This window comes from Vipera ursinii (genome assembly GCF_947247035.1).
Source record: "Vipera ursinii genome assembly, chromosome: 9".
Classification (NCBI taxonomy): domain Eukaryota; kingdom Metazoa; phylum Chordata; class Lepidosauria; order Squamata; family Viperidae; genus Vipera; species Vipera ursinii.
Genome location: NC_139523.1, coordinates 8,150,351 through 8,169,964, shown reverse-complemented (window position 1 = coordinate 8,169,964; position 19,614 = coordinate 8,150,351). Strand labels below are relative to the sequence as shown.

Here is a 19,614-nt window from a genome sequence, read left to right as displayed (position 1 = left end):
TTCTATTCTATTCTATTCTATTCTATTCTATTCTATTCTATTATTCTATTCTATTCTATTCTATTCTATTCTATTCTATTCTATTCTATTCTATTCTATTCTATTCTATTCTATTCTATTCTATTCTATTCTATTCCATTCCATTCCATTCCATTCCATTCCATTCCATTCCATTCCATTCCATTCCATTCTATTCTATTCTATTCTATTCTATTCTATTCTATTCTATTCTATTCTATTCTATTCTATTCTATTCTATTATTCTATTCTATTCTATTCTATTCTATTCTATTCTATTCTATTCTATTCTATTCTATTCCATTCCATTCCATTCCATTCCATTCCATTCCATTCCATTCCATTCCATTCCATTCCATTCCATTCCATTCCATTCTATTCTATTCTATTCTATTCTATTCTATTCTATTCTATTCTATTCTATTATTCTATTCTATTCTATTCTATTCTATTCTATTCTATTCTATTCTATTCTATTCTATTCTATTCTATTCTATTCTATTCTATTCTATTCCATTCCATTCCATTCCATTCCATTCCATTCCATTCTATTCTATTCCATTCCATTCCATTCCATTCCATTCCATTCCATTCCATTCCATTCCATTCTATTCTATTCTATTCTATTCTATTCTATTCTATTCTATTCTATTCTATTCTATTCTATTCTATTCTATTTTTGTCTGGAATGTTAGTGAATATTTTGGGGGCAAAAATATTGAAAAATGTTTGAGTTTCTCTGATCTCTTTCTTGTCAAGAGGTTTTTTTCTCCTCATTATTGTTGTCTGTTACTGGCAATTCAAACTTGCAACTGGCACTCTGCCCATCATCAATTTGTTAGTCAAATCTTGGCTTCTGAAGAAGTCATGGAGGGAAAAACAATGAAACCCATTTCAGGTAAGGGAATGCTTATTCAATAAATTTGCCCTCACGCCCAGTGCCACTTGACTCAATTGGCTTTGTTAAGTGAGAACAATAGTATCACAATTATTTTATTGGGTGTCCAATATGGGCTGCTCCTAGGCTGTTCATGAACGACAGTAACATAAGACTTTTTTATAGATTGCTTCACATATTTTATTAAGCTGTGGTTGATTTAACCTGCTGAAAAGAAATGTAGTTCATAAACTTAGCTAAGCAACTGGGTCATGGTTTGTTCAAGCATAGTTAGCTGAACAAACTGCAATTTTCTGGACACTGAGTCATGGGTGTCCAAACTTTTGGCTTGCCTGGGCTGCATTGAGTGATATGGCAATAGCATGTAGACTTATATACTGCTTCACAGTGGTTTACAGAGTCAGCATTTTACCCTCAACAGTCTGGGTCCTTATTCTACCGACCTAGAAAGATGGAAGGCTGAGTCAACCTTGAGCCAGTGAGAATTGAACTGCTGAACTGCTGGCAGCTGGCAATTAGCAGAAGTAGCCTGCAGTACTGCATTCTAACCACTGTGCCACCACGGCTCATATTGGCATTAGATCCTCCCACATTATATAGCAAATCAAGCAGCAAGGGATCTCCAATGTTTTCAATTTTGGAAGGCATCAGCAAGTATTAACAAGAGACTCTACATCTTCTAACAAAGATGCCTTCATCAAAGCCTAAAGATTCACTATTTTGACCATGTCACTAATGAAAGAAGAGTTTCAATTACATAACAGTCAAAAGAGTTTCTCCTGCCAATTACATAACATAGTCACACACACAGAAGATTCCAGGTCTGTACAGGACTTGCAGGGCATATACTCTGTATGGGTCACATATAAAATATATAATATAATTAATGCATATAAATAACAAACTTTCTTTTTTAAACCTTTTATTATATCTTGTGAGGCCACGTTGCTAGCTGTCCAGGACCACAAGCGGACTGCGGTCCACAGGTTTGCAAATGCCTGTCCTAAGACATAAAGCACAATTTGCAAAATGCAGTGGGTGGGTGCACATCGGGTGCTAAGAATGTTGTGCATGGTTAAAAAAATGTGTGAACTCAGACTAGGAGGTGGCATGATTTGTGAACTTAACTGTAGCTCTCTTCTACATCTCAGTCTAACTCCAACTGCCTAATTTTTCCATGGTCTCCTGAAGTTGTAGGTTGAATAGGGATTTGAGATACAAACACTGAAGTTTTTTCCAGCCACATACAGGTACTCCATGACTTACAACCAGTTTAGTGACTCTTTGAAGTTACAATAGCACTGAAAAAAGTGACGTGAACATTTTTCACGTTTACGTCCATTGCAGCCTCCCATTGGTCAGGTGATCAAAATTTGGGTGCTTGGCCACTGAGATGTATTTATGACACTGTCCCGGGGTCATGTGATCCCCTTTTGCATCCTTCTGACAAGCAAAATCAATGGGAAAGCCAGATTCATTTAACAACCATGTTGCTAAGTTATCAACTGCAGTAAATCACTTAACCATTTGGCAAGAAAGGTCACAAAATGGCTCAAGGTTGACTCAGCCTTCCATCCTTCCGAGGTAGGTAAAATGAGGACCCAGATTGTTGGGGGCAATCAAGCTGACTTTGCAATAATGCTGCTTGGGTGTGTGTATGTGTGAAAGCCCTAATAAGCAGGCATATACATAGAATGAAGGCTACTGCTAAGCTTGTAAGCCACCCTGAGTCTTCGGAGAAGGGCGGGATATAAATGGAATTAAAATAAATAAAAAATAAATAAATAAAACTCACTTAGCGATTGTCTTGCCTAACGATGGAAATTTGGGGCTCAGTTATGGTCATAAATTGAGGACTACCTATACATTGGTTGTTCCAAAGTTCAGTTCAGTCAAGTTTAGCAGGAATAGCAACTATTCTTAGCGAGGAAATCCTGCTTGTGTTTTGGGAGCTGTCCAATTGCCCTTTCTCTCCTTTAATTGTGGCGCTTGTGAGCAATTAGCTCTTTTACATTTTTTTTGTGCATCTGAAAAGGACCCATCAAACAGGAAGAACTGCTTGTATTTTGACTGTAGGTTTCCTACCATTTTTTTTCCCAACTGACATTTAAAAATCAAAACAAAACCTTCCTAAAACAACACAGGACTGTGCAAAAACTACAACAATGCTTCCTGAGATTTAAATCAGAAATGAATTCTCTGGATTTTGTCTAGCCGTTCAGGATTTTCCTGAGAATCGAAGACACTAATGGGGTTCATAGGTGATGTTAGGTCAATTTTAAAATAATCGTTTGTGGAATAAATCTTAATGGCTTGTTTTAAGGCCACTATGCTTATAAAAGGTGGGTTAGAAAGTTAAGGAATAATAACAATAATAAGGCTAAGGCTGTACGATACAATCTGGTTAACAGGTTAACAAAACAAGCCATGTAATTCACCTCTAAAACAAACCAAATTATGGCTGGTTATGATGGCTTAATTCATACGAGAAAATTCCAACAAGGTCAGAACTTCCTGTTCCCATGTGGACATTTGAATCATCCAATCCCTTGTTAGTTAGTGCAGCAGGTGGTGTGAACTCTGCCACTGGATGAGTTCATTTATTCTGCCTAAACAAAAACTAATAAAGCACCTGGTGGCTTAATAGAAGTAATTTTTAACTTACAACCATTTGTTTAGTGACCATTCAAAGTTACAGTAGCCCTGGAAAAAGTGAGTTATAACCGGCCCTCGCACTTATGACCATCACAGCATCCTCCCAATCACATGATAAAAAATTGGGTGCTTGATAATTGCCATGTGGTTATGACAGGTGCGTTGTCCCGGGGCCTTGGGATCACCCTGGCTTCTGACAAGCAAAATAAATGAAATAAATGAAAGAAGCTGGAATTTGCTTAACAACTGTGTGTTTCACTTAACAGCTGCAGAGATTTGCTTTGCTTGTAAAAAGGTTGCAAATGGCGATCACATGACTCTGATCGGCTGCAACTGTCACGAATACAAGCCAGTTGCCAAGTGTCCAAAGTTTGATCACCTGACCATGGGGAATGCTGCAGCAATCATGAACGTAAGGACCCGTTGTAAGTTACTTTTCCCCCCATAGCTATGTAATAATAATAATAATAATAATAATAATAATAATAATAATAATAATAATAATAATAATAATAATAAAGTTGGAAGGAACAGAAGGAATAGAACAGAACAGAACAGAACAGAATAGAATAGAATAGAATAGAATAGAATAGAATAGAATAGAATAGAATAGAATAGAATAGAAAACAGAGTTGGAAGGGACCTTGGAGGTCATCTAGTCCAACCCCCTGCTCAATCAGGAAACCCTATACCATTTCAGGCAAATGGCTGTCCAGTCTCTTCTTCAAAACTTCCAGTGTTGGAGCATTCACCGCTTCTGGAGCCAGGTTGTTCCACTGGTTAATTGTTCTGACTGTCAGGAAGTTTCTCCTTAGTTCTAGGTTGCTTCTCTCCTTGACTAGTTTCCATCCATTGCTTCTTGTCCTGCCTTCGGGTGCTTTGGAGAATAGCTTGACTCCCTCTTCTTTGTGGTAGCCCCTGAGATACTGGAACACTGCTGTCATGTCACCCCCTCACCCTTCTCTTCATTAAACTAGACATTCCCAATTCCAGCAACCGTTCTTTATATCTTTTAGCCTCCAGTCCCCTGATCATCTTTGCTGGCCTTCTCTGTACTCTTTAGAATTGACAATAAATACATGTAATAAATAAAAGGATTTACCTTTACCTTTTCTGCTGTCAGATGCACTGAAGTTCAGTGTCCCAAATCTCTAGACAGTAGGACTACGTGAACTATGGAGGGCAAGACATTAAAACGGTCAGCCCTGGATCTCAAGTACACAAAGGAAACTACATCTGCAGGTGTCTGTCTTTCTTCTCCATTGTGATTACAGATTTGTCACACATCCGGCTGTACAATAACCAGGCAGCAAAAATGAAAGGACCACACCTTTCCCATCTTTTAAAGGCCTCCTTTTCCTTTTTTTTTTTAGGGTTAGGAAAGTGACTGGCTGATTCAAAGAAAGTCAAAGAAAATCATATTTGAGTAGGAGATAGCTTGAAAACTTATTGGTGAGTCTTCAACAATAAATAAATAAAACCCAAAAACAGAAAGAAAGAAAGAAAGAAAGAAAGAAAGAAAGAAAGAAAGAAAGAAAGAAAGAGAAAGAAAAAGAAAGAAAGAAAGAAAGAAAGAAAGAAAGAAAGAAAGAAAGAAAGAAAGAAAGAAAGAAAGAAAGAAAGAAAAGAATCTCTTTGGACTTGGTGGAATCAAGCTCCCTTCGTCCAGTGCGCTCCCACAGGGAGGGTCTTCTCAGGGTACCGCCGGCAAAAGATTGCCGGCGGATAATACCCAGGGGGAGGGCCTCCTCTGTGGGTGCGCCTGCCCTTTGGAACCAGCTGCCCGTGGAGCTTAGGACTGCCCCTGACCTTCGCTCATTCCGCCGGGACCTGAAGACTTGGCTCTTTGAGCTTTCTGGCCTGGACTGAGAGTATTAATTGGGGTTTTAAATTGGATTTTAATTGGGGTTTTATATTTATTCAAGGTCTAAATGTAATTATTTTAACTGTTCTTAATTTTTGTAATTGTTGTATTGTTATTTTAAAAAACCTTGTGAACCGCCCTGAGTCCTACGGGAGAAGGGCGGTATATAAGTCTAATAAAGATAAAGATAAGATAAAGATTTTAATTTTTCTGCTTTCATATAGTGGCTCTTTCAAAAATGGTATTCTTCCCTCACCTTCTCTTTGATATATTCTGTTTTCCCTTCCTTAGCCCTGAAACTGCTTATTCTCTTGCTGGTTGAAGTTAAGCAGGCCTCCTTTTGCAACTAATAAACTAACCTGGGGGAGGTTTATATATGCTCTTCAAAAAAACAGGAAAAACAAGTCAATCTTGCCTCCCCCCCCATGTGTCTCCTTCTGGGAGTAATTAACTTTCAACTAGTGGTTCTCATCATTCCACTGTCAATTCCCATAAATGAACAAGGACTTGTTTTCCGTACAACCAATCCCTCCACAGAGAAATCTAGCATATGAACTTCTCCCCAACAGATTAGTTTTCTATCTGCATGGATTTCTTTCCCCCATGTGATAATTGGATTCTGCATAATCCAAGAACCATATAATATTATTTATTTGATAAATTAAGTTCCATGTTACTTAGTTCAAAGGGCAGTCAAAGTAAAGGATTGCAAAGTATTTTTTTTTCAAATTTAGATCCTGCTTGGCATTGAAACCTAGTGCCAGAAATTGCATTCTTAGAAATTTCTAGGCCAGACAAAAACAAATTGGATTACAAATCAGGAATCTGGATTCTTGGAGTGACTGAACTCCAAGACTTTACTACTATAGGTTTTGCATTTCTGTGTTAAATAAGGTCATTGATAATTTTTGTTGGCTCATTCTAGGAAAGAAATGTGTCTTCTTTGAAAACATTGCCATGATCTCTGAACAAATTTTATTTGCTGTGTTTCTTAGGCTGTTGTCCATTCAAGGCAAAAGGAATAAAATCAAGTCCTTGCAGGTAGGTGCATTTTTTAAAAAAAAAGTCTGAACATCTTTAGAGTATCCATATTGTTACATTTTTTTAATATTTAAATGAAGGCACACATAGCCAAAAAACAGACAAGGTTAAATCTGTCTGTGCCTACTGTTAAAAACTTTGCAAATGGTTCTTTCAGTTTTGCTGTTGCCAGTTGATAGGCAGGAAAGTAAAGGTATGGTTAAACAAAAGTCAAAATGGCAGCAAAAAGTAATCCTTCCTTCCTTCCTTCTTTCCTTCCTTCCTTCCTTCCCTCCCTCCCTCCCTCCCTTCCTCCCTCCCTCCTTCCTTCCTTCCTTCCTTCCCTCCCTCCCGCCCTCCTTCCTTCCTTCTTTCCTTCCTTCCTTCCTTCCTTCCTTCCTTCCTTCCCTCCCTCCCTCCTTCCTTCTTTCCTTCCTTCCTTCCTTCCTTCCTTCCTTCCTTCCCTCCCTCCTTCCTTCTTTCCTTCCTTCCTTCCTTCCTTCCTTCCTTCCTTCCTTCCTTCCTTCCTTCCTTCCTTCCTTCCTTCCTTCCTTCCCTCCCTCCCTTCCTTCTTTCCTTCCTTCCTGATTTTTTTCATCACACCCTACAGACGTCCTTGCAAAGAATGGGAATAGCAGAAGTTAATCGGCTTTTCTTGTCTGAAACTCAGCCACTGTATATGAAAAGCAAGGCAGGAAAGTAAAAACATTGGCAGCCTTGAAGGTTAGCTGGCCAGAAAAAAGAACTGGCCTCTTAATTTATCCAATATTGAAAATATTCTATCATGCCTACGTTTCCTTATTTTTTTTTCTTGTCACATTGACAGGGCCTTACTGTTCTTTTAAGGCTTTGACAGGCAACTTTAGCTGGTGTTCTTGATGGTGGTCTTAAAGTCCCCGCTTTGCCAGTTGCAGTTAATAGCTCTTCCTGCTTGAACTGAACTGGCTTGTCATAGACTTGGCCAAACTTCAGTTTTTCAATGCAACAGTTCGTAAATCTGATCCATGATTTCCTTTCTACTTCACGGCTGCTTCACTTATGGCACAATACTATGTTTTATGTGTGGGGAAGTCAAAAGGCACATCATGTGTTCTGGGAGGCAACAGCAGGCTCTCTCTGTGTGTGTGTGTGTTTGTGTGTGTGTGTCTGTTTTGGAGGGGGATATTTGGCAAGAGGTCTTTGCTTTACTTTTAAAAAAAATTAGGAGGCCAGTCTTGCTTGTGTTTTAATAGCACCAGCCACCAATGCTGGGATGATTTATCACTATTGCAGGCTTTATAGGTTTACTCTTTTACCGGTCTACTATAGAGAGCGTCCTCTCGTACGGTATTGTGGTTTGGTATGCTGGTCTGACAGCCGCGGACAGGAAAGTATTACAGAGGGTAGTGAGCACAGCACAAGACATTGTGGGCTGTTCCCTGACACCGCTGGATGACCTCGCCAGGGCTCGTTGCCTTGGAAGAGTGAGGAAGATTCTCAGGGATGACTCACACCCTGGACGGTATCTCTTTACCCTCCTACCATCGGGTAGGAGATATAGGAATATAGCCAGCCGTACCAACAGGCTGAAAAATAGCTTTTATCCGTGGGCTGTTAGGCTTTTAAATGGGACATAATCTTATGCAGAATTGACTTGGGAGGCCGGTGTGTGGTGTAGTAGGTTCACATGGTGTGGTGGGATGGAGGGTTTGTTGTCACTGTGTGTTGGGGGGAGGGAGCACGGGGGGGGGAGGCTCGGCTAATCTCAATGTACACATGTTGTACTTTGACAATAAAAGGTTTATTATTATTATTTTAGACGGCCACCCTGATCAGTTAGAGGCAAAAGCGATGGAATTTTCCCTGTTGTCCACTTGAAACTGGTGAAACGAATGAGTCTGATTTCCACCCATAAAAGGTCAAACAGTGAGGGCTGCAAAAAATTAGCCAAGGTGGGGGGGGCACATGGTTACCATCCCTGCTATATAAAGGGTTATGTGGTGTGGTTAAAATGCTAGATTAAAGGCTGGGACAACCCTGATTTATATCCCCTCTGAGTTGAGGAAGTATATTGGGAAATTTGGGGCTAGCGTCTCTCAATCTATCAGAATAAAACTGGAAGGGACCTCGGAGGTCTTCTAGTCCAACCCGCTGCCCAAGCAAGAGACCCTGTACCATTCCAGACAGGTGGCTGTCCAGTCTCTTCTTAAAAACCTCCAAGTGATGAAGCGCCTACATTCTGGGTTCTGTCAGTCCGTTGAAGTAGTCCAGATAGGATACCAGAACCATGAATAATAGCACACTTTATGGGAAGGTTGCAGTAAGAGACTCTTGCAAGTCTGAAAACGACTCCCCTCCCTTGCCTTTTTCTTCCAGAGAACAAGAGAGGTTATTTCTTTGTTTATCAAATTAACAGGCCACCCTTCTCACTGACTCTAGGATCCATTCCTTTCCAGAGAACTAGGAAGCGTATTAATCAATTAAACAATTAACTAAATTAATATGTCTCCACCTCACTGATAAGGCAACTCTGGAATCCTTTCTGAGATGCCTTCTCCGTGCCCATTCCTTTCCAGAGAGCTAGGGAGGATTATTTATTCATTCATTTATTTATTTATTTATTCATTTATTTATTCATTTATTTATTTATTTATTTATTTATTTATTTATTTATTTATTTATTTATTTATTTATTTATTTATTTATTTATTTATTTATTTATCCATCCATCCATCCATCCATCCATCCATCCATCCATCCATCCATCCATCCATCCATCCATCCATCCATCTATCTATCTATCTATCTATCTATCTATCTATCTATCTATCTATCTATCTATCTATCTATTTATTTATTAAATTAATATGCCACCCATCTCACTTATAAAGCAAATGGAATCCCTTCTGAGATTTTTATTTTTTATTTTAATCCCATTTATATCCCGCCCTTCTCCGAAGACTCAGGGCGGCTTACAAGCTTAGCAGTAGCCTTCATTCTATGTATATGCCTGCTTATTAGGGCTTTCACACACACCCCAAGCGACATTATTACAAAGTCAGCTTATTGCCCCCAACAATCTGGGTCCTCATTTTACCTACCTCGGAAGGATGGAAGGCTGAGTCAACCTTGAGCCTGGTGGGATGCGAACCTGCACTAATTGCAGGCAGCTGGTGTTACTTAAGGAGGCATTAGCCCACTGCTCCAGCAATGCCTTAACCAATTAATGCCTTAACCAATTAATTAAATTAAATTAATATGTCTCCATCTCACTGATAAGGCAACTCTGGAGTCTTTTCTGAGACGCCTTCTCCATCCCCGTTCCTTTCCTGAGAACTAGGAAGGAGACTGGTTAGTTAATTGATCAACCAATGAATTAATTAAATGCGTTTTCCACATCTCACCGATAAGGTGACTCTGAGATCCTTTCTGAGATGCCTTCCCCATCCCCATTCCTTGCCAGAGAAGTAAGGGAGGATCACTTCCGAGAGGCTTTCTTCACTCCTGTTCCTTCCATGGACTGAGATACCGCTTGCCTGGTGGTTGCCCTGGTTGCATCTCTTCCTCCTGTCTCCCAAACTTATTTTCACAGCCCCTGATATCCTCTCTGTCTTAGCTCAAAAATTATCGTTGTGCAGTGGTCAAGGCGTTGGGATGGTAACAGAGAGATCCAAATTCTAATCCTTCCTAAGCCACTGAACCCGGTTGCCAAGGGTAGGCAACCATGGCTCTTTTATGACTCGTGGACTTCAACTCCCAGAATTTCTCATCCAGCCATAAAAGAGCCAAAGTTGCCTACCCCTGCTCTAGGCCAACCCTCTCTTTAATCTTAGGGCAACAGTGAACAGGTTGAACTAGGAATGGAGAGACCTAGGTCCTAGCCTCCTCCCCAAGCTCAGAAACCTCTGGGGGGCTAGAGGTAGTAAAGGTAATTGTGGAGGCACTAAATAGATGTAGAGAGACTTGGCTGTCATCCCTCAAAGAGAGTTTGGGTCTCTCTTTCCTTTTCTTGCAGTCCAGACTAGCTCAAACCTGGATTGATTGGTTGATTGATGGATTGCTTGATATCCATTAGATGCCCAACAATGGATTCTGAGCAGTATACAGAAGTAGGGGGGGAAACCCCATAAAAACAAGTAAACCCATGAAAAATAGGAGAAAGTGCTACGTATGCTGCCTTGAGCTTCAGGAGGAAAGGGGATTGCAACCTAAATAAATAGGGAATTTGTATTTATTAAAAGCTCCTCTACAAAGCCATTAGTTCTTGCCTATTTTAAGTACCTGCAACTGCACTGTGAGGGGTGTGTCTGTCTATATGTTCAAAGAATCTCTTGTTCTTTCATGATATCCGGGGTTCTCCAAAGTCTTGAGTATTGACCCTCCCAAAGGGTTAAGATTAAATGTTTGGGCATCAATGAACAATCCGAAAGCTTCATAAAACTGTCAACAGGCCGAAGAACTTGGGGGTCCCTGTCTAAACCCTCTTATTCCAACAGTCAAAAGTACAGCAATTTTCTTGAAGCTATTAACAGATAGCTAGGCACTGTAACGTGATCCCTACCAATCTGATATCTAAAGTCAGCTAGTCATATTTTGCATCTCAGTTTCTGTAACCGGAATTTATATTATAAGTGTAATATGCAATCATACCTCCCAATCTGAATAGCTGGAGTAAAACACAGCCATTTCATTGGAGATTATTTTTCAGAATGCTGATTATATTTAAGTGAATCTACGGGCTCTCAAGCACAGGATAATAGATTCATGAGCTCGCCTTTAATGTGTTATATTTCAGTCGTATATCTTTGTGGTGGTGGTGGGACTTACTTCAGAACACCACATTTTACATTCTCAATAGGGAACATATTTACACCCTGGGTAGATAGTTTAAAAATATGGTCATGCAAATATGTTTGTCTCCATTTTTTTCTTCTTGATGGTTTCATTTGGCTTTGGCAGCTATCCTGCACAGAATCTCATGAGCCATTAATTATGGAAGGTGGGGTCAGGTACTAAATAACTATTGTGTATTTGACCGAAAATGTTAGTGTGGGGGAAAGAAACTTCAAACAAACATGCTTTGGGGCAGATATAGGGGGATTCCTGTAAGTGAAAGAGTCTGTTTATGTGGGATGGGGGAAGTTGAAACAATGTCCCATGTAATTTTTGATTGCTCCCTGTATTAAGATTTGAGGGAACATCAATTGGGCAGGATCTTTTATACTAGTACCCCTATGTCTAAAGAGCGCTTCTTGCATCATTGTTTGTTAGGCTCTAATTTGCAGTTGGTGAAATGGATTGCCAAATATGCTGTAAAGTTGATGGAAATAAGAACAAAGTTGGTGCAGCAGAGTGTGGTAGATTGTAGGAAAGATCACTTGATTTTAAAATGTGATTTTAAAAGTAGTTTTAAGACTGGGGTAGACGTATGGGTGACATTGCAATATAATTTTAAGCATATTTAACCTGTATCTTAAATCATTGTATTCTATCCTGATTTTATTTCGATTGTATTTTGTTTCAGTTTCATTTTAAATTGTATTTTATCCAGTTTCATTTGAATTGTTTTTGTCAAGTTTTAGTGATATTTTGTTTTTGGAACTTGGCAATTTGATATGGCCCAAGGGCTAATCAACAAATAAAGATGATGACTGACTGACTGACTTACTTCAGAACACAACATTTTTACATTCTCAGTAGGGAACATATTTACACCCTGGGTAGATGGTTTAAAAATATGGTCATGCAAATATGTTTGTCTCCATTTTTTCCTTCTTGATGGTTTCATTTGGCTTTGGCAGCTATCCTGCACAGAATCTCATGAGCCATTAATTATGGAAGGTGCGGTCAGGTACTAAATAACTATTGTGTATTTGACCGAAAATGTTAGCGTGGGGGAAAGAAACCTGTGGTTCTCCACCCAATGGTAAACAGTTATAAGGAGGGTCACGCTGGCCTTCTCTTCCTTTATGACTCATTTTTTTTGGCTCAAATTTTGTTTGGACTCAAATGGCTGAGAAGCACCAACACAGATACATTTGTCAGCTAGGAATGCCAACCAGGCAGCAAACAGCTGGATCTAAGCCTTTAGCAGTAGCACTGACAGCAAAAATATACAAGTAAAGATAACCGCGAGGAATCCAACCGCAGATGGAGGCGCAAGAATGACCCCTGGAGCAAAAATACTCCTGGCCATTGTTCTTCTGCCTGACTTCAATCCCCACAATGGATGAAGGGTTGCAAAAGCTGATGGAATTAGCAGAGATGGCTAAATTTACTGCTTTGATAAAAGAAAAAAAATCCCACACAATTACTTATTGTGTTACTTCTTATTGCAGTATCTGAGGGGCTGCCACAAGACAGAGTGGGTCATGTTATTCACCAAAACACCAGAGGGCAGGACGAGAAACAACGGTTGGAAACTGATCAAAGAGAGAAGCAACCTGGAATTAAGGAGAAACTTCCTAACAGTGGGGACAATTAGCCAGTGGAACGGCTTGCCTCCAGAAAGTGTGGGCGCTCCATCACTGGAGATTTTTAAGAAGGGACTAGACAGTCACTTGTCTGAGATGGTAGAGGTTCTCCTGCTTGAGCAGGGGGCTGGACTAGAAGACCTCCGAGGTCCCTTCCAGCTCTATTCTATTCTACTTTTGTTTCTGCTTGGAAACTGTTTCTAGACTTTTGTGCTTGAGGTGGGGGAAAAATGAAACTTTGATTTGGGGTTTTACTGATTAGATAGATCTGTTGTTATAGAAATGGCTAGTTTATACTATTATAATATACTATTATATTATATAATATACTATTATACCAAGCTGGCCTGGCCTGATGAAGGGATTGGGGGGGGGGTTTGTTATGGTTATTTTATTGAGTTTTAAAGATGTATTTTAGTATGTGGGCATTTATTTAATCTTGTTTTAACTTTTGTAATCTGTATTTTTATTCTTGCCCTGTTCACCGCCCTGAGTCCTTCGGGAGAAGGGCGGTATAGAAATAGTATTATTATTATTATTATTATTATTATTATTATTATTATTATTATTATTATTATTATTATTATTATTATTATTATTATTATTATTATTTAAAAGTAAAAAGTCGAGGTTTGATATTATTGTCTTATTCTGTGGCACCGAAGGGAGTCAAAAGTCAATGCCTTTTCTTTCTTTTTCTCTTTTCCTCTACACTTTCCTCTTCCCTTTTCCCTCCCCTATTTTTCCTATTATTTGATTTGTATTTTTGTATTTTATATTATAAACTAATAAAAAAGGATAAAACAGATGGTTCTTCTGCCTGCTGTATGGCTGAAGCAGCCATATTTAGAATCGCCGAAGGTTAAAAGTGGCTCTGCTTTTAACAACAAGGTACAAAATGTGCCGCAATAAAGTGTTCCTGGTTTGGGAGCCCAGCCCTTGCCAAGGGTTGCCACTATGCCTTTATTTAAAGCCATGATCAAAATTCAGAAATTAGGTGGTGATCTGGTTCATATCCCGAGCCAAAATGCAACACTGGTTACCAAGCAACTCGCTGACAATGTCTGTGGTTCTCCCTCATCATTTTACTACTTCACCAAACTCTAGAACCTGCAAACAGTTGCTTGTTTCAAGAGATACATGTCTTTTACTCTCTCCTGTTTGTAACAGGACTTTGACGTCTGCATTCCAAGAGGTTCTGAAATGGGAGTTCCCAGGGTGGGGGAGGGGAATGTGTATATTGCAGGTGATCTCAGTCTAATGCATGAGATTAAAAGGAAGATCTTAACCTCTTTACTGCTGGAGTACTTAGCAACTACCTGCTAAACTGTGCTGGCGTTAGGCATTGTTCTGAGCAACAATTAGGTGTATTACTTGGCTTTGGACTAGTGTGTTTTGTGAATCTAGATAATTGTGCTTTAGTCTTTAAGCCATGGTTAGGGTGATATGGCTTGATGTGAGGCATAAACCTAGTAAAGGTAAAGGTTCCCCTGCACATGCATGCTAGTCGTTTCCAACTCTAGGGGCCGGTGCTCATCGCCGTTTCAAAGCTGAAGAGCCAGCGTTTGTCTGAGGACATCTCCGTGGTCATGTGGCCGGCATGACTAGACGGCAAAGTATTTTTCTACTTGCATTTTTATGTGCTTTCAAACTGCTAGGTTGGCAGAAGCTGGGCCGAGTAACAGGCGCTCACTCTGCTACGTGGCACTCGGGATTCGACCCGCCAAACTGCCGATCTTCTGATCGACAAGCTCAGCATCCAATCTATTTGAAACCTGCCTGTCACGTTTGTTTATCCCATTGCTGCATTGGTTAGTCCAAGCTGAGATCTAGTGAACAGAGAAACATGGTTGCAAATTGTGTTCCAATGATAGACTCTGGTTAGATTCAGTTCTTTTACTGAACCATTTTGTGATTAACTTGTTGGAGTTTTAGCTTGTTGTGTGAAGTTAACTACCATGGTTTGTATGTCTTTATAACGCTTAGTATGTTGTTTGAATCAGAATGTTGCATGGGTTCCACAAACCTCAGTGAAAAGCATATCAGATGGTGTCTGTTCTTGGAAAGCTAGTCAACGGGGATCCTAATTAGGTCTCAGACAGGGGTTTGGGATGTACAGATTTGTAGGCCAAACTAGGAAGTTGAAAAAAATAAACCTACATGCATGGATCCATGTAAATGATGCAGGTGACATCAAGACGGGGGAAAGACCAAGTGTACACGTATAGAATAGGTGGTACCTGGCTCAAGAGGAGCAACTGTAGAGTGCTTAAGCATGAGCCAGCAGTGTGCTGAAGCTGCCAAAAAAGCTAATGCATTCCTAGGTTGCAGCAACAGAGGGATAACTTCAAGACCCCGTGAAGCAATAGTGCCAATTTATACTGCACTGGTGAAACCACACTTGGAATACTGCATCCAGTTCTGGTCACCATGTTGCAAAAAAGATGTAAAGACCCTAGAATGAAGATCAACAAAGATGATTAGACATCTGGAGAATGAACAATTGAGGGAATTAGGTGTCTCTAGTTTAATGAAGGAAGGGATGTGGTGGCTCAGTGGGTTAGGGGGAAACTTTACCTTTAATTTAATGAAGAAAAGAATTAGGGGTGACATGATAACAGCCTTCCAGTACTTGAGGGGTTGTCACCAAGAAGAGGGGCTTGACCTATTCTCCAAAGCACCAGAGGGTAAGAGAAGAAGTAAGATCATGATAGGTCATTAAAGAGAGATCCAACCTAGAACTAGAGAGAAATTTCCTGACAGTGAGAACAGTGGAATGGCTTATCTCCAAAAATTTTGGGTGCTTCATCACTGGAGGTTTTCAAGAAGAGGCTGGACAGCCATTTGTCCAGAGTAGTATAGGGTCTCCTGCTCGAGAAGGAGGTTGGCTAGAAGATCTCCAAGGTCCCTTCCAACCCTATCATTCTATATTCCATGTTCTATGATCTAAATCACCAGCAGTTGAGACTTACAATAATATTGTATATACAATAATATTAAATCTGATGAATTTTTTTTTGGCTACACTGAGAGTTTCTTGAACAAACTGAATTATGGCCCTAAACAGAAGTCGGATGATGATTTTTCCCTACAAAATTCTCAACAGCTGAAGAAGGCAACAGTGCAGGCCGAAACAATTGTCAGGTTCTGAAGAAAACACCCATATCCTCGTGACCAACATACTGTAGGTACTGTAGTTCTCAATTCACAATCATTCGTTTAGCGACCTTTCGAAGTTACAATGGCACTGAAAAAAGTAACTTACAACCGGTCCTTGCACTTACAACCATTGCAGATTCCCCACGGTCATGTGACCAAAATTAGGGGACTTGGCAGCTGGTGTGTATTTATGGGGGTTGCGGCATCCTTCGGTCGTGTGTTCACCATTTGCAACCTTCTCATCTGCTTCCAATAAGTGAAGTCAATGGGGGGGAGCCCGGATTTGCTTAAGAATCATGCGATTCACTTAACAACCACAGTGATTCACTTAATAACCGTGGCAATTTTTTTTTTGCAAACTTGGATGCGACTCACTTAATCATCACCTTGCTTAGCAATGGAAATTCTTGTCCCAATTGTGGTTGTAACTTGAGGACTCCTTGCAGTAATGATGCCGTCTGGATGGCTGCTGGAAGCATTTCCAGCTATGCAACATGCGGCTGCAAGCCACCAGGTTTGTTGATGTCGGCAAAAAAAGTAATTGAAGGGCCTTAGCTCAGCGGTGCTGTGCATGCCTTGTACCTGAAAGGGGATAGGTTCAACTCTGCCACCCTCACCGTTTCAAAGACTTCCGTTCAAATTTTCAGAAAGCCGTTGCTAAGACTGCAAATATCACTGGGGCATCGTGAATTGAGGCTAAAATAATCTTTTAATTGTCAGTCTGTCTCCTTGCAAATGAAAAACTCGCACACATGGAGTTCAGCAGTCTGGAATTTCTCTCTTTATGACTACTTTGGTTAACAATCTTTAGCCGAAACAATAAATAAATAATGTTTTGGGCTCTCCAACAGGGCCGATTTTACATATAAATGAAAAATTGAGGGAAGCATTCAAAAAAAGAGAGAAATCCTTTTGAATCTTGCTCCTATGGACTGAGTGAGCAATGAATTTCTCTCTCTCTCTCTCTCTCTCTCTCTCTCTGGATTAATTCCGACACTTGGGAAAGCACTTTCCTCGGAACAATAATAAGCTCTCGGGACCCCCATTTCGAATGCCCCCGTTTTGAATTCCCCACCCTTGACTAGGACCAACACTTAAACAAACAACCACCCCATCTGACTTTCCACACTCATTCCTCCTTGCCACCATCCACCCCCTGGTGCTCCCTGCAGAAAGTCAGGTCTGGCAGGAAGGATCTCATTTTTTTTCTCCCTGTGCAAAGTTTATTAAAGCTCCTTTATAAGCAGCTGCCCTGTCTTCATCAAACTGCAGCAGCTTTGAGAGAAGGCGTTTTTTTTGTGTTTTCTACTCCAGGAGCTGCTTTTGTTTATTTATTTTTTCCTCCTCTCTTTGTCTAGTTGCTATCTTCCTTTACAAGCCAGTGCATTTCAAAAGCAAAGGTATTTACAAGAGTATATACCTTGGCTGCAAAAGGAGAAAAAAAAGTTAACTCCTTCTTCTCTGTGCCTGCTTACCTGCTTTCCATCTCCATCAGATCATATACCTGTTTGTGGTTTTTTCACACAACACACACACACACACACCCCGTGCCAGTATTAAATTTACTACCGCTATGACAACTGATTTTACAATGAAGGCAATTTGCTGAATGGAGAGCTTGACAAATTGCCATTCAGCTCCATGGGATTGATGGAAGGTTAGCATTCAGATGACTGCACACAATTAAGGTTGATTTTTCTACCTGCTTTTTACCTTATTCTTCTATCACGTCACACATGTCCTTTTTACTCTGGCCAGTATTAAATTTACTACAGCTACTACTACAACTCTTTTTTTTTAAAAAAAAAGGCAATTTGCTGTATGGAGAACCTGATAATTGCCATTCAGCACCAAAAGGCTGATGGCCAAGTCACCAATCTGACGCCTGCACAATTAAAGCCTGATTTGTGTACATCGAGACATTTCATTTTTTTCTTTCTTTCTGTCTCTTGGTGGAAAGAACCAACCTTGTGCTTAGCTGCAGTTCTTTCAAGCACTTAACTTGAATTGCCTCCTGTACTGTAAAGCTCCTACTCAGCTCAACGTCTGAGCACCGATGAGGCTTAAGGAGATCTGCAAAACGAGGAGAGAGGCACTTCCTGGTTACCGACATTAAAACACCTTCTTTTTCCTGATGCTTCTTATCGAAGCAAACTTGGCTAAGCAAGTTGTTTTGATTTGTTGTTCAGCAATTGAACCCATCAAGCTATTTCGTCCTGGGGTCCTAAGTAGAATTAAGAAGCTGGCATGGCTCCTCTTTACCTCTGGGTGCTGAAAATGCCTACTCAGACTGCTGAGTAGCTGCTTGAACAAGCAATATGATCTTGTTATCCGCTCAAGTTAAACCTACACATCATGTTTAATACATTTTGTACTATGGAAAAGTTCCCAGCAATCTCTGTTTCAGGGTTAAAGTATTGGCATCTCTCCTGGTTGCAAACAACGAATGCTTTCAAATATTTTCTTAAAAAAGAAGCTCTGCCGAAAGAGCCTCTCTCTCCATCTTCCGAAACTCAAGTCCGTCCACCGGTAAGAAGGGAAGTTCTACTCACCAACTTCTTCAAATCTCCTTTGGCCTTTCCTCAGGCGGGCCAGCCTCCCCAACAAGAAAAGCAGAGATTTCTTTTTCTTTGTGGCAGGTCTCCTGAAATCTTAAGAGTTTAAGCCATGAAACTTTCTCCTTGTCCTGCATGAAAAAATACACCAGAGGACTCCGGCTCATGGCACTGTAATGAGATGCCTTATTTTGTGTGAGCAATAGGGTGTGGTCTCAATTTTCTTCAGTTGTGCAAGGAGAAAGGAATTCTCTCTGTGTGGCAAAGGGGGGGGGGGCTAAGTCAGATTTTTTGTTTTGGCTGGTTTTACAGCCAAACTGATTGCATCTGTTTTAGGTCTTGGGCAGAGGTTGATTGCCCTAAGAGAACACAGCAAGAACTACTTCTCCTTGCCCCAAATCAATGCTCCCTTAGTCCATTTTGTCTTCCTGTTCAAATTTTGGTCTATGCCAAGCACATCTTTTAGTTCATGACACAGACTGGGAGCAAAAACAATGGGTCTAGGGCAGTTGTAGTGCCATGTGGAAAAAAGGGCTCAACTTACAACCATTCATTTAGTGACCATTCAAAGTTAATAAGCCGCTGGAAGAAGTGACTTGTGACCGTTTTTCACACTTACAGCCATTGTACCATCCCCGTGGTCACATGATCAAAATTCAGACGCTTGGTAACTGGCTCGTATTTATGACGGTTGCAGTGTCCCAGGGCTATGTGACCACCTTTTGCAACCTTCTGACAAGGAAAGTCAGTGGGGAAGCCAGATTCACTTAACAACCGTGTTACTAATTGCAGTCATTCACTGAACAACGGTGGCAAGCACAGTGGCAAAATTCACTTAACAAGTGTCTCACTTAGCAAGAAACATTTTGCACTCAATGGTGGTCCTAAGTTGAGGATTCCCTGTAGTGTAGGGGTGTCCCCAGAGGAAACGGCTACCAATCTGGTGCAGTGGTCAAGGTGTTAGAGTAGAAGTGGGAAGACCCAGGTTCTAGC

General features: G+C 40.4%; 1 protein-coding gene across 1 annotated transcript in view; it reads right to left on the bottom strand.

The window, feature by feature from the left end:
• GJB3 (gap junction protein beta 3) overlaps positions 1-18,812 on the bottom strand; it is a 30,154-nt gene extending 11,342 nt beyond the window's left edge. Inside the window, exon 1 of the mRNA XM_083369819.1 lies at positions 18,619-18,812. The gene's annotated coding sequence lies outside the window, so the exon portion shown is untranslated. The remainder of the gene's footprint in view (positions 1-18,618) is intronic.
• Between the last annotated feature and the right edge of the window lie 802 nt (positions 18,813-19,614).